Source organism: Nannospalax galili, unplaced genomic scaffold (genome assembly GCF_000622305.1).
Source record: "Nannospalax galili isolate Female #2095 unplaced genomic scaffold, S.galili_v1.0 scaffold441, whole genome shotgun sequence".
NCBI lineage: Eukaryota > Metazoa > Chordata > Mammalia > Rodentia > Spalacidae > Nannospalax > Nannospalax galili.
In genome coordinates this window covers 380,776-398,375 of record NW_008348089.1, presented here as the reverse complement: position 1 = coordinate 398,375, position 17,600 = coordinate 380,776, and the positions used below count along the sequence as shown (strand labels likewise).

General features: G+C 44.1%; 1 pseudogene; it reads right to left on the bottom strand.

The window, feature by feature from the left end:
- LOC115072315 overlaps window positions 1-17,600 on the bottom strand; it is a 44,827-nt pseudogene that overhangs the window by 4,911 nt on the left and 22,316 nt on the right.

Genomic DNA, 17,600 nt, shown 5'->3' with positions numbered 1-17,600 from the left:
ACCCCCATCAGGCTTGCTCAGGAGGGATTTGCAAACTAGCCTTCAAAACGCAGGCCTGAGAAAAGAGTGCACTGCAGCTGTCTGTTGGACTGGCCGTGGCAAGAATCAAATGCAACAAGTATGGTGCTATGACATGCCCCTCAAAAAAAAAAAAACACCACGGGTATGAGACAATCACTAAGGTGTCTTTTATAGTAGCTCAGCAAGATACTATGGTGTCTTGGAATAGTGTCAGGATGGGAAGTAAACAGCAAAGAAAAGAAAGACTCTACAAGAATTTACAGGACTGGCAGGGCTCAATGATTATCTGACCATACAGTGGGCTGGGGTGCAGGGGACGTGAAAGAGGAAGCATTAATGAGAACACCTCTCAGGTGCCTTGCTTGAGTGTTTAGGTGGTAAGTGGTATCATCCTCCAGGTAGGAAACCATAGGAGCAGCTGATTAATTTATTTTTAGCAGGTAGAGTTCAAAATACCAAAATCCAGATGGTGACAAGTACAGGATTTGGCACATGGGTCTCTGAAGTGGATAGGATGCACCCTCAATGTACGTGGCCTTAAAGCCACAGGGGTGAATGGGATCACATAGGGAAAGAGCCTGGTAAAAAGAGAAAGTCAAGGGCAACAAAGCCTGAGTCAAGGAGAAGGCTTCATGACACTGTTATCACCAACGAAGGCTCAGAGAGAGCCTGGAATATCATGTGAACCCACCACTGATTCTTCTTTGCAAGGCTTGGTGCTTACCAGATCAACAGTGGGTGAAGGTCAGCCAAACAATTTGGCAAGGCAGCCTCTGGAGGAGGAGAGAACTGCATGCTCATATCCTGATGACCCTGAAATAAGCCAGCTTCTGATCTGGGAGTGGTAGTTCACATCTATAATTCTAGTTCTCAGAAGGCTGAGGCAGGGTGATAGGATGATTACAATGGCCAGTCTGGGCTACATAGCAAAATACTGTTAGAAGAAGGAAGAGGGAGAGGAGGAGGAGCGGGAGGAGGAAGAAGAGGGGGAGGAGGAGAAAGCAGAAAACTTTTTTTTAAATAAATTGATTTTTTTTGGATTTTTCCTTTTAACGTTGAAGTCTTTTTTTTTTTTATTGAATTTTTGTGTATTTCATACAGAACATCTCAATCAGTCTTAATCATTTTTATACTGCTGTCCCCACTGGCACGTCCACCCCCGCTGGAATTCATACATTCTGTCATTTGTGTTAAGGCCTATTGTGTCGTTAGTGTCCCCAGACAGTCTTCAGTGCAAGATCATCTACTGAGGCCTACTCAGCTTTTCTGGAGTCCCTCGCTTTAGAGATCAGCTCTTCCTCACCTAGCAGTAATCAGTTGCCAATATTTCTTCAGCTTAGAGCAGGAGGAGGGAGCAGAAAGCCTGAGCTTTGTGAGAACGCTAAACTTCTCTTGGATAAGACCCTCACTCCATGGAAACTCCCTCCTGTCTTTGCAGTTTCCGCAGCTTTGCAGGTTTGAGATGCTAAACACCTAACAGAGAGTTGACTCCTAAATGGAGGAAATCTATCTCCTCAGATGTGAAAGACCCTTGAATGTCAATGCTTGGCTAGAAGAGCTACCCTGGGAAATGGAGTTGGCTCACTAGCCCTCACCCACCAACTATCACATCATCGAACATCCACCCGGCTCTCAAGTTTCGTGGTCACCAAGCTGAATTATGTCATCCCAGTGAATTAAGAGCTATTTGTCAATTTTATTGCACAAAACCAAGGAGGAGCCCCACAGATTCATGCAGGGCATGACACTTGGGGCACCTTTTCCCTAGGTGTTTCTAACCAAACACCGTGGTGACCTGGAATCTACATCTGCTGTAAGGATTACCTGGTACCCCAGAAGTTTCCAGGAAATACAAGAATAGAATCCTCACATACTGTAGATGTAAATACATGTGTGTATACAAAACACACGCGTATGCAGCGGCATACTTTTTTTATAAATGAGAAAAGCATTATGGGAGTAAAGCTGCCTGTATGAGCATGCACATCTGAGAAGGAAAGTACGCTTTGAGGAACTGCAAGGAATGGTAAATTACACTTTTTTCATGTTAGGAAAAAAGGCACTTGGCTCAGTTTGAGAGCATTTGCTGGGAGTGGGGCGCGGGGGCGAGGGGGTGCAGGCTCCCTGGAGGTCAGCAATGATTGAAGCTTAGGAGGTGCATAGTGTTCCAGCTCGGAGAGAAGGGAGAGCCTTTCGGCTAGAAGGGAAAGCTTTGAGGCAGGAAAGGGTAGCAAGGGGCTGGGGACACAGCAGGCTTTCACTCTCTCGTCAGCCACGTCTGAGAAGGTGATGGAAGACAAAATGGAAAGTGAACTTGAAAAGTTTGGGATAATGACTAAAATAGTTCGTTCTTCATCTCTAGGAAGTGGGGAGTAGGGAACAGTTGAAGGTGCTTAACAGGACGGTGACATGGGAAAAGGCACACTTTAAGAGAATGAAGGTGATGTATAGGTGGCAAGAGATTGGTAAGAGGTGGAAACTCGGAATGGAGGTTGCAATACCAGGCCAGGCCAGGCTAGAGCTTACCATAGCGATGTGCTAGTTGATGTATATTATGGGATCTCATTTTTAGCATGTAAAATATATGTGTGTGTGTGCATATGTATGAGTATATATTACCCTTAAAAATCTTTAAGAAGAGCACCCAGGCTGTAGGCATGGCTCATGCCCAATACTAGCACTCACCTAGTATACATGAGACCCTGGTTTAACCTCCAGAGAAAGGAAATACACCCCAAATGCAAACACTGGTTACTTATTGGTTATATTGGATGTTGAGATTATGGATGCCTTTTGTTTTTCAACTGATTTTGTGTTTAGTATTATTTCCTGCAATAAACATTTTCTTGTTTTAAAACAGGGAGGGAGTTCTGCTTCTGTTAAGCAAGGAGTCTATCAAAGTATTTTCTTTTCTTTTCTTTTCTTTTCTTTCTTTTTTTCCCCTCTAGTTCTGGGGATGGGACCCAAGGTCAACATTCTACCACTGAGCTACATCTTTAGCACCCCCCCCCAAGTTTTTTCTTAGTAAAGTGTGGAGTTAGTGCCTCTTTCCTCATTTCACAGTCCAAACTAGAGGTCATGTTGCCCTGGCTTCTGAACAAGGGAAGCAGCCACCAGAACGGGAAGGACACAGATTGGTCAACCTGGCACGTGTGGACCATGTATTGTGGCTTAGGGGAAGCGTGCCAAGAGCCACCACCAGAATTTAAGTTTCAAGCTGCACCTCTCTGGCAGAGAGCGTTTGTTGCCAGAAGAGTTCTCAGATCATAGACCCATCTAATGGTGTGCTTAGCAGCAGTGGAAGCTAAGGCTGTGGAAGTTACATGTCTCCAGAACTCTAAACTCAATTGCTAAACTCTAAACTCTAACTCTAAACTCAAATAAACTAAACTCTAGTTCAGTGGTTGTTCACACAGGCTGAATCCAGATCTCACCTCCACCCCACTCCCACATGCTCATTGGTTCTAATTCATCACATTCACTCTTATAGCAGACACCATGCTCAGTATGGGAGACTAGCAATGATCAAGACGGGTTTCAGCAGTTAGACCTTTCCATTTTGTATCCTGGAAGATGTCTACGTTCCTTTTTCCTTCCTGCTCAGCTTTAAGTGTCTGGAAGATGAGCTTCATGATAACTTGGATGGGGTGGAAGGTCTTTGGCTGCTGTGCACAGAGCTTAGGCCAAATATCTAGTGCAAGAAGTTCTCAGGCATCTGTTGATGTGTTTGTTATTTCTCACATTGCTGTGAGAAAATACATGATAGAAACAACTTACAGGAAGATTTATTTGACTCTTGGTTTCAGAGGTTCAGTTATCACAGTATGGGGAGGCGGGGGCTGGTGCCTAGGATAGCTCCATTTTGAGTGGTGAGATCATGACATGGAAGCTCCTTACATTTTGGAAGATCAGAAATCAGAACAAGGGCAGAAATGGGGCAGGTGGTAACACTGAAAACCCACCTCTGCAGGCCTATGTCCACCAGTTAGACTGCATGTCCAACATTCCATAACTTCCCCAAACACACCAGCTGGGGACCAAGTGCTTGGACATTTTAGACCCAAACCACAATAGTTTCCACCTGCACATGAGCCAGGCCCTCTGTGGAGACCTGCTCTGCCTGCCTCTCCCTCACCTATTCCTAGACTCCTCCATTGACCCTGCTCAGACAAGTCTTTCCTGAGAGGTTTTCTGGGACTTGCCAGGTTCTCTTGTCTCTTCTGTTGGTGTTTTGATGATCCAGGGCATTGAGCCTAGAGCCTCCCACATGCACATGCGCGCACACACACACACACACACACACACACACAGGAGTACAGGTGCCCCTGGAAGCTACAGGTGTCAGATCCCCAGCAGTTGTAGTTACAGGTGGTTATGAGCTGCCTGTGATTGTTGGGAATTAAACTCATGTCTTCTGGAAGAGCAGTACGTGATCTTAACTGCTGAGTCATCTCTCCAGTCCATTTCCAACCTTTTTTGTACTTTTTTTGAGCCAGGGTTTCACTGCATTATCTAGGCTAGCCTTGAACTTGCAAGTCCCCTACCTCAGTTTTCCAAGTACCTGGGATAGCAGGCCGGTGTTAGCAGGTCCAGCCTAATTCAGATGCTTGTTACCTGATTTGCTGAGCAATCCCTCCTCCCTTCTCTTGCTTACTATAATATCTGTACCTAGAAACTTAAGGCTAGACCTATTTAAAAACTAAAAAACCTAGGCTGGCAATGAAATTCAGTAGTAGAAACCCATGTCCAGCATTTGTAAGGCCTTGGGTTCGATCACCACCAGCAAAACACACACACACACACACACACACACACACACACACACACACACAGCTAAAAAGCCTAAAGTCCATCTTAATGATTTATTCAATTACAGAGTTCCCTAGCTCTAGAATGAGTTTTCTCTCCCCTAAGAGGAAAAGTGGTAAATCTCAGCTTTTGCTTTAGATATTGTATTACAGTGACTTTAAGACTCAACCCTGAGCTGGACATAATTGCCTGTACCCACCTCTAATCCGGACACTCTGGAGACTCAGAAGGGAGCATTGTTCGGGAGCCAGCCTGAGCTACATAGTTAGAACCTGTCACAAAACAAAACCCTCAAATATGTTTAATCTACCTGTAGTTGAGCTTTGTAATTATTGGGCTATCACCACTAGGTAGATTTCTTTATTTTTGAGAGAGCATCTCATGGAGCACAGGCTAATCTCAAACTCTTGGCTAATAGTGACTACAGGATAACTTGAACATCTGATCCTCCTGTCTCTACTTCCTAAGTTCTGAGATTAAAGATGCGTGCTTTGGGGGCTGAAGAGATGGCTCAGTGGTTAAGAGCACTTGCTGCTCTTGCAGAGGGCCCAGGCTGAGTTCCCAGCATTCACATGGGACTTACAATTGTCTATAACTCCAGTTCCAGGGTATCTGACACCCTCTTCTGGACTCCAAGGACATCAAGCACATATGTGGTGCACATACATACATGCTGCCAAAACACTCATACGCATAAATAAAATAAATAAATCTTTAAAAAAAAAAAGAAAGAAAGAAAGATATGTGCCATCAAGCCCAGCTAGTTTGGCAATTTGGGGGTTTTTGGTTCTTTTGTTTTTGTTTTTGCATTTTTAATAGTAATGCACCTTGCAGTTGTACAAAGTTTAGCTGTCTGAGATAATAGAATAATCATCTTTTTGGTTTTTCTATCACAGGGATTTGATGCTGTAGGTAGTAAGTGTCATAAAAAAAAATGTGGTGGAAAGAGTGCCACGGCATAGCTCTGCTGCTGAGAACCTCTGGTCTCCTGACAGTGAGAAGAAGGCAACTCTGTAGCTGAATTGGACTAACTTGTTTGGGGTTAGAGGGACCCCAACTGTTTCCTTTGGAGCATGAAGGCTTTCAGGTCCCTGTGTTGTGGCCCATGGACATTGGGACCAGAGACCACCCCTCCCCTGAGACCTTAGAACCTTGGGGTCCTGCTCTCGCTCTCCATGCTCACCTGACTTTGTTGGTCCTCTCTTCTGAATCCTTTTCTGCAGGCAGCCAGGCTAACGGAGCACATGGGAGCTACAGGCTGTGCATTTATCAGGTGACAAAAGAGATGCAGTTGGCAGGGAGAAGAAGCATGTCCTCTGAGAAAGACCAGACTGATCCTCCCTGAGAGTGAGTTACAAACAGAAAGCCAAATGGTTCATTTGGGATGAGAAAATCAGCTTTCAACTGTACTAGAAGTTGGGGCTGGAGAGATGTCTAAGCAGTTAAGACAACTGGCTGCTCTTGCAGACAACTTGCATTCCATTCCCAACACACACATGGTGGCACACAAGTAACTCCAGGGGGAGTAACTCATCAGTAACTCCAGAGAATCTGACGCCCTCTTCTGTCCTCCTTGGGCACCAGACACGCACATGGCACACATACCATGCAAACAAACACTCATATACATAGAATGAAAAATAAATAAATCTCTTTTTTTAAAAAAAGTACCAAAAGCTCACACAAGCCAGAACAACTTATTCCTTACCTGTTGAAAAACCAATTCCCAGGAAACTGAATCATCCAGAGGAGACTTAGTGAGCGGGAGTTGAATGAGACATGTCCTGAGCTCAGCTACCCATGGAGTTTTTATCCACTACAGAAATGCCTTGCAAGGAGATCTTGTTGTTCAGGTCTGCTGGCCAAGTGTCCTTCTCATCTGGACACTGAGTAGACACACTGGGCCAGCCCCTGAGGTTTGTCATTTTCTAAGTTTCCATGGCTGGCCAATTTCTTCCTCTCACAGTGTGGGCCTCTTCCTCCAAAGTCACTGGGGTTTGTTTACTCCCTTACTGTCACATTCAAACCCAACATCATCCGTTTAAAACTGCATTTAAAGGGGCTAGAGACATGGCTCAGTGGTTAAGAGCACTGGGTGCTCTTGTAGAGGACCAGGCTTCAGTTTCCAGCACCCACATGGCAGTCACAACCATCTATAATTCCAGTTCCAGGGGATCTGATGCCGCCTTCTGGCCTCTGCAAGCATTGCATGCACAAGTGCACTTCCATACATGCAGGCAAAGCATATACATAAGGTAAAATAAATAAAATCTCTTAGTTTTTTTTTCTACAAATAGCTTATCCTGACAACTGTGTGTCTTTAAAAAAACGAACAAAGTCTCACTATGTAACCAAGTTGGCATCAAACTTGAAATTCTGCTTCTTTGTCCTGAGTGCTGGGATTATAGTGCCTATCACCTATACCAAGCTCCTGCTATAAATTTGCAAGTTCTTCAAGAATCCTGGCTATCATTTCCTAAGGTCTTGCAATGGGGGAAAAAATGACCTTTTAAAGAAGGAACTTAATTCTCCCTTGGTATCCTGGACATGGAAACTTTTCCTCCTTCTGGGGTTGGAGTAACCTGCAGGACTTGGCCCTAGTGCCCTGTGAAGTTAGATGAGTACCTGGGACAAAGAAAGACAAGAGCTAGCAGCAGAGGAAGGTCTCATTAGTAGCCTCTAGCCATGGCTGGATGGCATTAGTTCTACATTGCAGGCGTCACCCTATTACAAGGTAGAGAGCATATCCTTGAAATGACATGATACTGAGTTCCCATCCCAGCTTTGACACAGACACAGCACTCAGCCTCTCCAAGGATCATCTTTAAGATGGAATGATGGTACCTGCATTTTCCAGAAGGGCAAAATAATAATGCATGACACATAGTACCTGGCATTCCTTCTTCTTCCTCCTTAATTTTGCTGATTATAGTAATCTAAAACGTGTTCTTCCACACTACTCTGCCCACCCCATCCACTCAGGTATTTAAAAGGTGGCAAGAGAGCTTGGTAGTTATTTTTTTTTCCTGGACTGTCTTAAACATACTACAGTTTTCACATTTATGCATTTACTTCTGAGATAGACTTTGAAATAACGAGAAGAGGGAGGAAGGAAGTGGAACGTTATGAAGAAATGTCACTGGCCATGAGCTGGTGTTTGTTCAAGTTCAACAGCAAACACAAGAGAATTCATTAAGTTATTTTCTGCACTTTTGGATATATTGAAAATTTTCCACACTAAAACATTTCCAAAATTGAAAGATCTTATTGATAAGTTACTACACGTCCCACACCACCTAGGAAACGCTCCGTCTTTCTCTCTTCTATGGGGAGTGTGCCCTCCTCTGTGCCTTTATCAAGCAATATAGAGTGGATATGGGGTGAGGCGTAATCCCTGAACAGCTGATCTACCACAAAGCTCCCATCAAGACCTGATGGTGGCAGGTGCCCCCATGTGGCGAAAGTGTGCAATTCTCTGCCAGGGATGAATATGAGCAACTCTTGATTTATAATTGTGAATTTCTTTTTTTTTTTTTGAGGGGGAAGTGTTTTGTTTTCGGTGCTGGGGATCAAATCAAGGGCTTTGTGCATGGTAGACAAGACTGAGATACATCTCCAGTCCTAATTCATAATTTAAGAAGCTTCTTGTTTCTTCAATATTTGCACAAAATGGGTCTGATTAATAAATTTCTTGCATACTGCTTCAAATCTGCAGCAAGATTTAAATTTCCATGAAACTTGGCATCTGAACTGCGATTATCTGTTTCTTTTTCTGGCAGAGTTCTCTCCGTTCCTCTTCCCAGTGGGAAGGACAGAGGCGAGCAGATGGGAAGGTGGTTGGAAAGCTACCTGTCACTCTGCTTCCCTGCCCCCACGCTCGTGCTGTGCAGCATGAGTTTGCTGTTAGCTATCGCCTTTTCTGCTGTTGTTCGGTGATGGGCATCTGAGTAACGCTAAGCCCTGCTGCTGACTAGCTTCTGCCTCTTCGGCTTGCCATTCCACTTTCCAGAATCCTTTTTCCTTCACCTGTAGCACTGCCCTGACCTCTGAAGGGTCACAGGAGGGTCATGCTACAGGATGTGTGAAAAAGCCCTTGAACCCTGTACAGCCCAGCCTGCCCGGTACGGGTGTGTCTCTCTGCAGACACTGCTTTTGCAGCTAACCCCTCCTCCTGACTCACCAGCCACTTAGGAGCCCAAGGGCTGCTGAGCTAACTGGAATCCATTTTAAAGAAGAGGGCATTAAGACACTTCTGGTCAAGTGACCATTTTATGAGTACAAAGCCTGGCAAAGATGGGTTTTTCTCTGTAATTTTTTAAAAAGGGAGGCAACTATCCCCAACATCAGTGCACACAATAGTGTTTGACTTTGCCAAGGGAGAATAATGGAATAGGGTTATTAAAAAATATTCTTATTGTGGACTGGAGAGATGGCTCAGTGGTTAAGAGTATTGGTTGCTCTCGCAGAACAGGGTTTGAATCCCAGCACCCACATGGCTGCTAACAATCATCTGTAATTCCAGTTCCAGGGGATCTGACACCCTCTTCTGGCCTCTGAGGGCACTGCATGGCATGGGTGCACTTACATACATGCTGTCATAGGACTCATGCATATAAAAAATTTATAGGGGCTGCAGACATGGGTCAGCAGTTAAGAGCGCTGGCTGCTCTTGCAGAGGACCCAGATTCAGTTCTGAGGACCCACATGGCTGCTAACAACCATCTGTAACTACATTTCCAGGGGATCCAACACCCTCTTCTGGCCTTCAGGAGCACTGCGCCACATGGGTGCACTTACATACATGCAGGTAACACACTCATACACATAAAATAAAAATAAATAAAATATTTTTTAATTTATAAAAATATTATTATTGGTCTTTTTTACATGTGAAAAGCAATGTGTGTCTGCTTAAAAATGCAGATGATATAGGTATATAGAAGACTTTCTATACACCTCCAACTTTCCCAACACCATCCTAACCCTTCCCCAGAGGTCACTAGAGATAATATGGGGGTGTCCTCTAGCTTTTATATAAAAGTGAGTGGATTAGTTATTCTGTGGAGTCTCGCAGTTTTCTTTTTTCAATTGCTCGTTGTGATGGCTGGTCTTAATTGTCAGCTTAAGAAGATTTAGAGCAACTCACTTTGGAGACAGACTTCTGGGAATGCTTGTTAGGGCATTAGGTAGGAAGAACCACCCTGAATGGCAGCCCTTTCCATGGGCCGAGTCCTGGATTGCTTCATAAAAAGGGGACAGTGAGCTGAGCATCAGTGTCCATCACTCTCTGCTTCCTGACTGCAGACACAATGTGACCAAGTGCCTCAAGCTCCTGCCACCAAGCCTGCCTCACCATGATGAATTGTAACTGTGAGCCAGAATATAAACTTCTTCCTTTACATTGCTTCTTATTAGAGAATTTGTTCACAGAAACAGGGAAAAATAAGTAATGCACTCATCAATAATGCTTTTTTGTTTTATTTTGGGTGGGGGCAGGTTAAGACATGGTCTCACTAGGTAGCTAAGGCTGGCTTAGAACTCTCGATCTTCCTGAATCAGCCTCCTGAGTGCTAGGATTACAGTTGTGCACCACCACGCCCAGCCTAAAAGTAGGTTTCTCAAGAGTGGAATTTTCAGAAACAAATAGAGACGGGAAATGCAAATGTTTTAGCAAGTGGATTGGTTGTACTATTTCTTAAGCCCAAACAGTATTTGGATGCTATTATGCTAGGATTCAAGAGGAAACTTGTGCACAGGGCACACTTGTTTCCCATGTCCCCTTGGACTAATATATGAGCTTCCTGAATGTGAGTCATATTTCCCAGATCAGTGCAATGCCTGGTTTCGTGTTTGCCGAGAGAATAAAGCCATAAACATGGCCACTATGACCTTGGGACTCCTGCAGAAGGAATCCATGAATTAATCCCTACAAGGCCCCTCGTTTTCCCAGCAATGTCACACACTACCTCCTTTTGTCTCGTAGAGTATGCTGCACATGATTTTTAAAATTTTTATTTATTATTATTTTATGTGTATGAGTGTTTCACCTGCATGTATGTAAGTGAACCACATGTGTGCAATGCCCATAGAGGCAAGAACAAGGGATCAGATTCCCTAGAATTGGTGTTAGTTTCTGTGTGGATGCTGGAAACCAACCCAAATCCTCTGCAAAGGCAGCCAGAACTCTTATGCACTGAGCCATCTCTCCAGTCCCTTGCACTTGTTTTTTTTTTTTATCTTATTATTTTAAAGATAGAGAAAGAATCCTAGTGGAATGACATGGGTAGGTCTGGACACAGACATTCTGGGCATTTTCTTTTGCATCTTAAATTCACTAGTGCTAGCTTGTGTTGTGCACAATGTTCAAAGGAAAACAGAACCAGTTTGTTCATCATAGCTGGGAGCTTACTCCAAGGTGGGAGGTTAGTCTTTTAGGGGTTTTGGTTTGTTTTGTTTTGTCCCAGCTGGCCTGGAACTTTCTATGTAGACCAGGGTGGACTGAAACTCATCACACACAGCTCATTCTGAGAGTCTTAATCATATATACAAAGACTCTTTTCCCAAATAAAGTCCACATGTTCCTGGAGTGTAGATGTGGAGGTGGGGGTGGGAGGCAGGAAGATCAAAAATTCAAGGCCAACCTCAACTACATAGAATTTGAAGCCAGCCTGAGCTACATGAAACCCTGTCTCAAAAAACAAACAAAACAAAACAAAACAAAGGTGACAACAAAATGTAGACTCAGAAAAGTTAAGAAACGTAACTGAGACACACAGTAAGTGCTGCCACTGGGACTGAAGCGTGTCCTTACCTGCCTGGCTCCCTTAATGTCTATTTCAGGTTTGAGTCAGGTGAGTTGCTTGAGCCCTACCACTCCCTGAGCAACAGCATGACTTGAGAAACAGCTCCTGCTGTGTAAAAACTTGCATCAGAGCCTGAAGGTATGGACCACAATCTTCTGGTCCACACGTTTGCTTCTTTTTGTTGTTGTTTTTACTTTATGTGTTGTGAGTGTATTGCCTGCATGCATGAGAGTGCACCCATGTCAGGCAATGCCCATCAATGTCAGAAGAGGGCGTCTGATTCCCCTGGAACTGGAGTTCTGGGGGCTGTGGGTCATAATGGTCCACATATTTGTGGCACACCACTGTTGAGACACCTGCTAGTATGTGTCATGAAGCAATGTCAGGCAGGACCCTGAAATTCTCACTCATGGAGTTGGAAGGGGTGTTCTGTTAAAAAGTCATGCAGATGACCATATGGGCAGCACTGCTGAGGCAGTACACCTACAGCTCCTCTTTGTTGACGTGCTTCAGACACACAATTGCTTAACTGTATAACGAGAAAGCGAAGTCCACACGACAGGGACGGTTATTCCCAACAGTATGTTTTTAAAAATCTGACCAATAAAAATAGAAATACCAGTTTAACAGTAGTAAGTCTAGGTATTTGCTTGCTCGTGGACAATACTGCTCCCTTTCCACCCAACACTAACACACATCAACACACATACACACACACATACCATGAACATGTGTGAGTGCATTCACAAACCCACACTTGCACACAGATGCACAAGCACACACATAGGCAGTATATATACATGTATATGGATACATACATGCCTATATACACTGCACACAGAAGAACAGACACACATGTATACATGCACTCAGAAACACAAAATTATGCACATATGTACACAGACACACTTGCACACAGTTGCACACAGATCTATGCATATACACTTGCCCACACAGGCACATACACAGAGGCAGATGTACATGCACACACACACACTCAGGAACACACAATCACATTTACATTCACATATACTTGTATACATGCATGCATACACATACACACATGCACACACAAAATCACATGAATGTTTATACAACTACACTCACATGCACACACACAAATGCACATACACGTACACCATCCTTAGACATACATTCCCATACATTTGCATGCATGCATGTGTGCATACATTTATGTGCATACACAGATTGTCCATACATGTAAATACATGCATGTATGTGCATGAACAAACACACATATGCACACATTCTTGCACATACATGTGTGTTCACATTCTGCACCCTGCAGTTGGTGAAACTTGGTGGAGATCTAGGCTAAGAGCTGGAGTGCTGAACACTGCTACACTGTTCTCTGTGGACTGACTAGTCAGTAGTCTTACAGGATTTAGCTCGTGACTTACCCACTTTTTGGCTCTCTGGGTAGAGAAGTCAGTCCAGGCCACAAAGTGGCATTTTCCTTCTGTAATTGAGCTTTTTGGCCTCTCCTCACTGCTAGATTTTAATCATTGTTTTGTCTCTTGACACAAAAGATGTCATGCTGAGAAACTGCCTTAATAGTCAAATGCCGTGATTTCCTCATGACTTCATCAACTAGGACAGAAATGACAGTTTTCATTCAAATTAAAACAGCTGTAGTGAGGGCTGCTGACTTCACTGATTGGGAGGCCATCTGAGCCAGGCGTGATTTACCTTGGGGATGTGAGTGACCAGAGCACAGTTTCCAGAAACGAAGCTACTCTGTGCAAACAATAATAGAGCAGGTGTCACACAATCTGAGAACCTGAAATTAGAAATTCTCTGGAATCCACACGTGATGTCCTGGGCGGAAAATTCCCCAGCCATCCTCACGTGAAAACTTCAGTCCAGATACAGAAGAACTGATAATATTGTGTAATTTTACTTTCTTTTTTTCTTTCTTTTTTTTTTTTTTTGGTCTTTTTGAGACAGGGTTTCCCTGTAGCCCCAGTTGACCTGGAACTCACTATGTGGACCAAGCTGGCCTTGAACTCACAGAGATCCACCTGACTCTTCCTCCTGAGTGCTGGGATTAAAGGTGTGCGCCACCACGCCTGGCATGTAATTTTAATTTTACTTTCAATGTGTGTGTAAGGTATAAGTTATTTAGGAGACACAAATAAATTTTGGGTTAGATTTGGGTCCCTCTCATGCTCAGGATACCTCATTTTATATATGCAGCTATTCCAAATTCAAAAATAAAATAAAAAACAGAGTAGAAAAATCTGAAACACTTCTGACCCAAAACATTTCAGTAAGAGATACCCTCAACCTGTAATCACTTGCAGTATTTTCTTTTTTATATATATATATTTATTTATTATTTTTATTTTATGTGTATGAGTGTATTGCCTGCATGTATGCAAGTGTACCCACCATGTCACACAGAAGAAGGCATCAGATCCCCTGGAACTGGAGTCACAGATGGCTGTTAGCTGCCATGTGGGTGCTGGGAATCGAACCCAGGTCCTCTGCAAGAGTGGTCAGTGCTCTTAACGACTGAGCCATCTCTCCAGCCCACCTGCAGTATTTTCACATGCCAGGCACTCTTCTAAGTGAATTCCACATATTCCTCTCATTGCACAGCAATCTCACAAGGCAGATGCTAGTGTTTCCCTGTGGAGAAACTCAAGAGTCTCAGAGAGAATGGGGAACTGGCCAAGGTCACGCAGCTAGCACTATCTTTCTGGAGCTGGAATCATGATCGACACCTCGGGCCCTAATGTCCTTGTTCCCTGACCAAGTGGGAATGTTGACTCTCTAGAGGAAAAAGGTTTATGTCTTATGTTCTTAGTATCCCTGCTTCCCGGACTGTGCTCAGCAGAAATAGATGCTCAATACATGTGCATTTGTTACCTTTTTTTTTTTTTTTATTGTTGTGACTAAACACCTGTCAGAAACCATGTAAAGGAAGAAGGATTCGAGTCCTGGTTGTCAGAGAGATTTTAGCCAGCATACACAGGAAGTCAAGGCGGCAGAAGTGTGTGGTGGAGGCTTCTCTACTGTGGCAGACCAAGAAGGAGAGAGCATAGGCTGAATCAGGAGTGGAGATAGCCTTCAAAGATCCTAGTGTTCTATTCCCACCAGGCAGGCCCTGCCTCCTAAAGGCTTCACAGCCTTCAAAATTGCACCCCAAGCTGCAGTTGGAGTGTTCAAGACATGAACCTGTGGGGGACATTTTAGATTCAAACGACAACATGTTGACAGTGAGAGGAGAGGAAAAAGGGAGGAAAGAAGAAGGGAGGGAGTGGTTTCAGAGTCATCCCCACATAGTGCTCCCATGGAAATGAAGGTAAAACACATAGAATAGACAGTTGTTTTTCAAGAGAGAAAAAAAAAGAGCTGAAAGATGATTCCGTGACAGTTGTTTTGTGATTTGTCCAGCTTTCTACTACAAACCAGTGAGAGGAGGGCGACCTTGGCTATGCCAGTAGGGACTCAGGGTCCTGAGGGTCTGCTTGTGATTCTAGTAGCAGGTTGAAGTGTCCTGTTCTGTGTCGAGGCACAATCTGGAGCATGGTGAGAAAGCTATGTGGGAACGATCCATTCTCCAATCGTATAGTATTTTCTAATATTTTAAAGGAAATATTATAGCTGGTGATTGAAGACCACTGATGAAGTACAAAAGTCAGACTGAGGTATGCAGAGGTCAGGAAAACAACTGGGCAGCTTCTTCCTAAGGGCTCCAGAGTATTTGTCATGCTAATTAAGTATCATATTTTATATCAACTATTTGTTTCTGATTTTCCTAGTGCCATAAGGTTTGCTGAGATGCAAGGGCCTTGTTATTCCGCCTTAGTTTTTAGTATAAATGGCTAAACATGAGCCCGAGAAGTCAGATTACCTATGATAACATTAAGGCTTCATCTAATGTCATTTGGCAAGCTCCCTAACCTCTCTGGGCCTCTGTTTCTTTGTTTATTAAATAGAAAGTAATGACTTTTTCCATAAGGAAACTCCTCCAGTCACTGAGCAAAGGTCTGTGGATATTGCCTAGAGGAGGAAGTTGTTCCCAAGTACAGGCTTACTGGGGGAAAGGGAAGGCGGGGTGGCATTGAAGCCTCTTTCTGTATTCAGTATTTCAGGCCATCTTGATGAGTGAGGGGTTTGTGCAAGTTGCTTACATGTGCCTCCTCACTTGTACTGCACACGAATGGCAAAGGCAGCTTTGTTTCTTAGGACGGATCCCCACTGCCCCCAGATCCTCTTGCCTCTTCCCCACAAGCCACCAGCCCAGCTCTTCTTCATTTAATGCCACATTTAGAAAGATGATCTGGAGTCCTGTGGAGATGGAAGCCATTGCCAGGGTCAAAGTGAAAGATGCTGAACACTCCATCAGTGATTGAAAGGAGTGACAAGCTCTGAAGACATTTGGGGACACTCAGCCAGATTTGGAAGACAGGGACATCCAGGTTTCCAACATGGGAACCAGGTACTGGTGGCGTGAATCACTGCTCCCGAAGGCAGAGGAAGGGGAGCTGGGGTTGGGAGGCATCTGGCCAGGCCCTTTGTTCACCACCTCTGAGGAGTGAAGGTTCATCTTACATACTAGTCCTGAAAAAAAAACCTTTTGCAAAAAGTCCCAGAATGTTTACTGCCCAGAAAAATCAAACGACTCATAGAGACAAGCAAAGTCCCCAGAAGGCCTCAACTGTTTTCTCTGCCCTTTCTGGTTGGTTTTCCAAGGCAGCAGCACAGATGGCTTTGCCCCAAACTAGGTTCCAGAAGTGAAACAACAGGTAAGTGTCCCCGGCACAGAAAGACCACATCTACCCACTCAGCAATGATTTCCAAGAAATATCAGGTCACAGTGTTCAAGTTTAAAAAAAAACAAAAACCTGAAGAATCATTTTGGTGAACATGGCTAATGTATGCAATCGTGTGGGACTGGCATCACTGAGGCCCGAGTCGCTCATCGTGGCATGTCTACCCTATAGACGGTTACCTGAAACTACTTTGCACCAACTCCAGACTCTTTCAAGTTTCATAAGGCTACAGAGGACCTGGAACAAGCCTGCCATCTAGTGCCCTGGCCGTAGACAAGGAAATGACAAACTGCAAGGATGGAAATTTTCTTTCTCAGCAGAGATTTCTAAGAGGAGAAACCAAGCCTTAGAAACAGCCTGGCATTTAACCAGGTTGGCTAACATCTGTCACTATACTAAATCCTTTAGATAGATTATCTCCTTTAGTCGTTAGAACTAAGCAACAAAACAAGCCTGGGGATGTACCTTAGTTGGCAGAGTAATTGCCTAGCATGCGTGAGGCTCTGATTCTGATCCAAAGCACATGTGCACACACACACACACACACACACACACACACACACACACACACACACACACACACACACACACACAGAGGATAGGCTCAAAGAGGGTAAGGATCTTTCCCAATTCCACATTAGCTGACAGATGATGGAGATGGAGTTCTAATGAAACTCTTCTCACCCCTGTTTACAGTGCTCACCCACTAGACTCAAGCATCAGTACAGGATTTTGCCTCCCTGATGACCTGATCACACTTTCACTGCTGTCATTTAATTTCTGTCTTTCACCTCGAGTGCGTGGTTTCCTGTATCCACCCAGTGTTACCAAAGTACAAGTCTTGACCATGAAGAAACTCAGTAAAGATGTGCCTGGATCCACTTGCTGCCCTGAAACTGATCAGTAAAATGGCTGTTGGTTGGAACTGTTTGCACAGGTGGCTGCCTCACCACAGCGGTGCTCCTGCAGTTGGAGGTGTGGAGGTTATAAAAACAGTAAAGCTGATCTGGGGGTGTAGCTCAGTGGGAGAGTGATGCTTAACACATGGAATGCCCTGAATTCTATTCCAGTACCAGAAGAAAGAAAGAAAGAAAGAAAGAAAGAAAGAAAGAAAGAAAGAAAGAAAGAAAGAAAGAAAGAAAGAAGGAAAGAAAGAAAGAAAGAG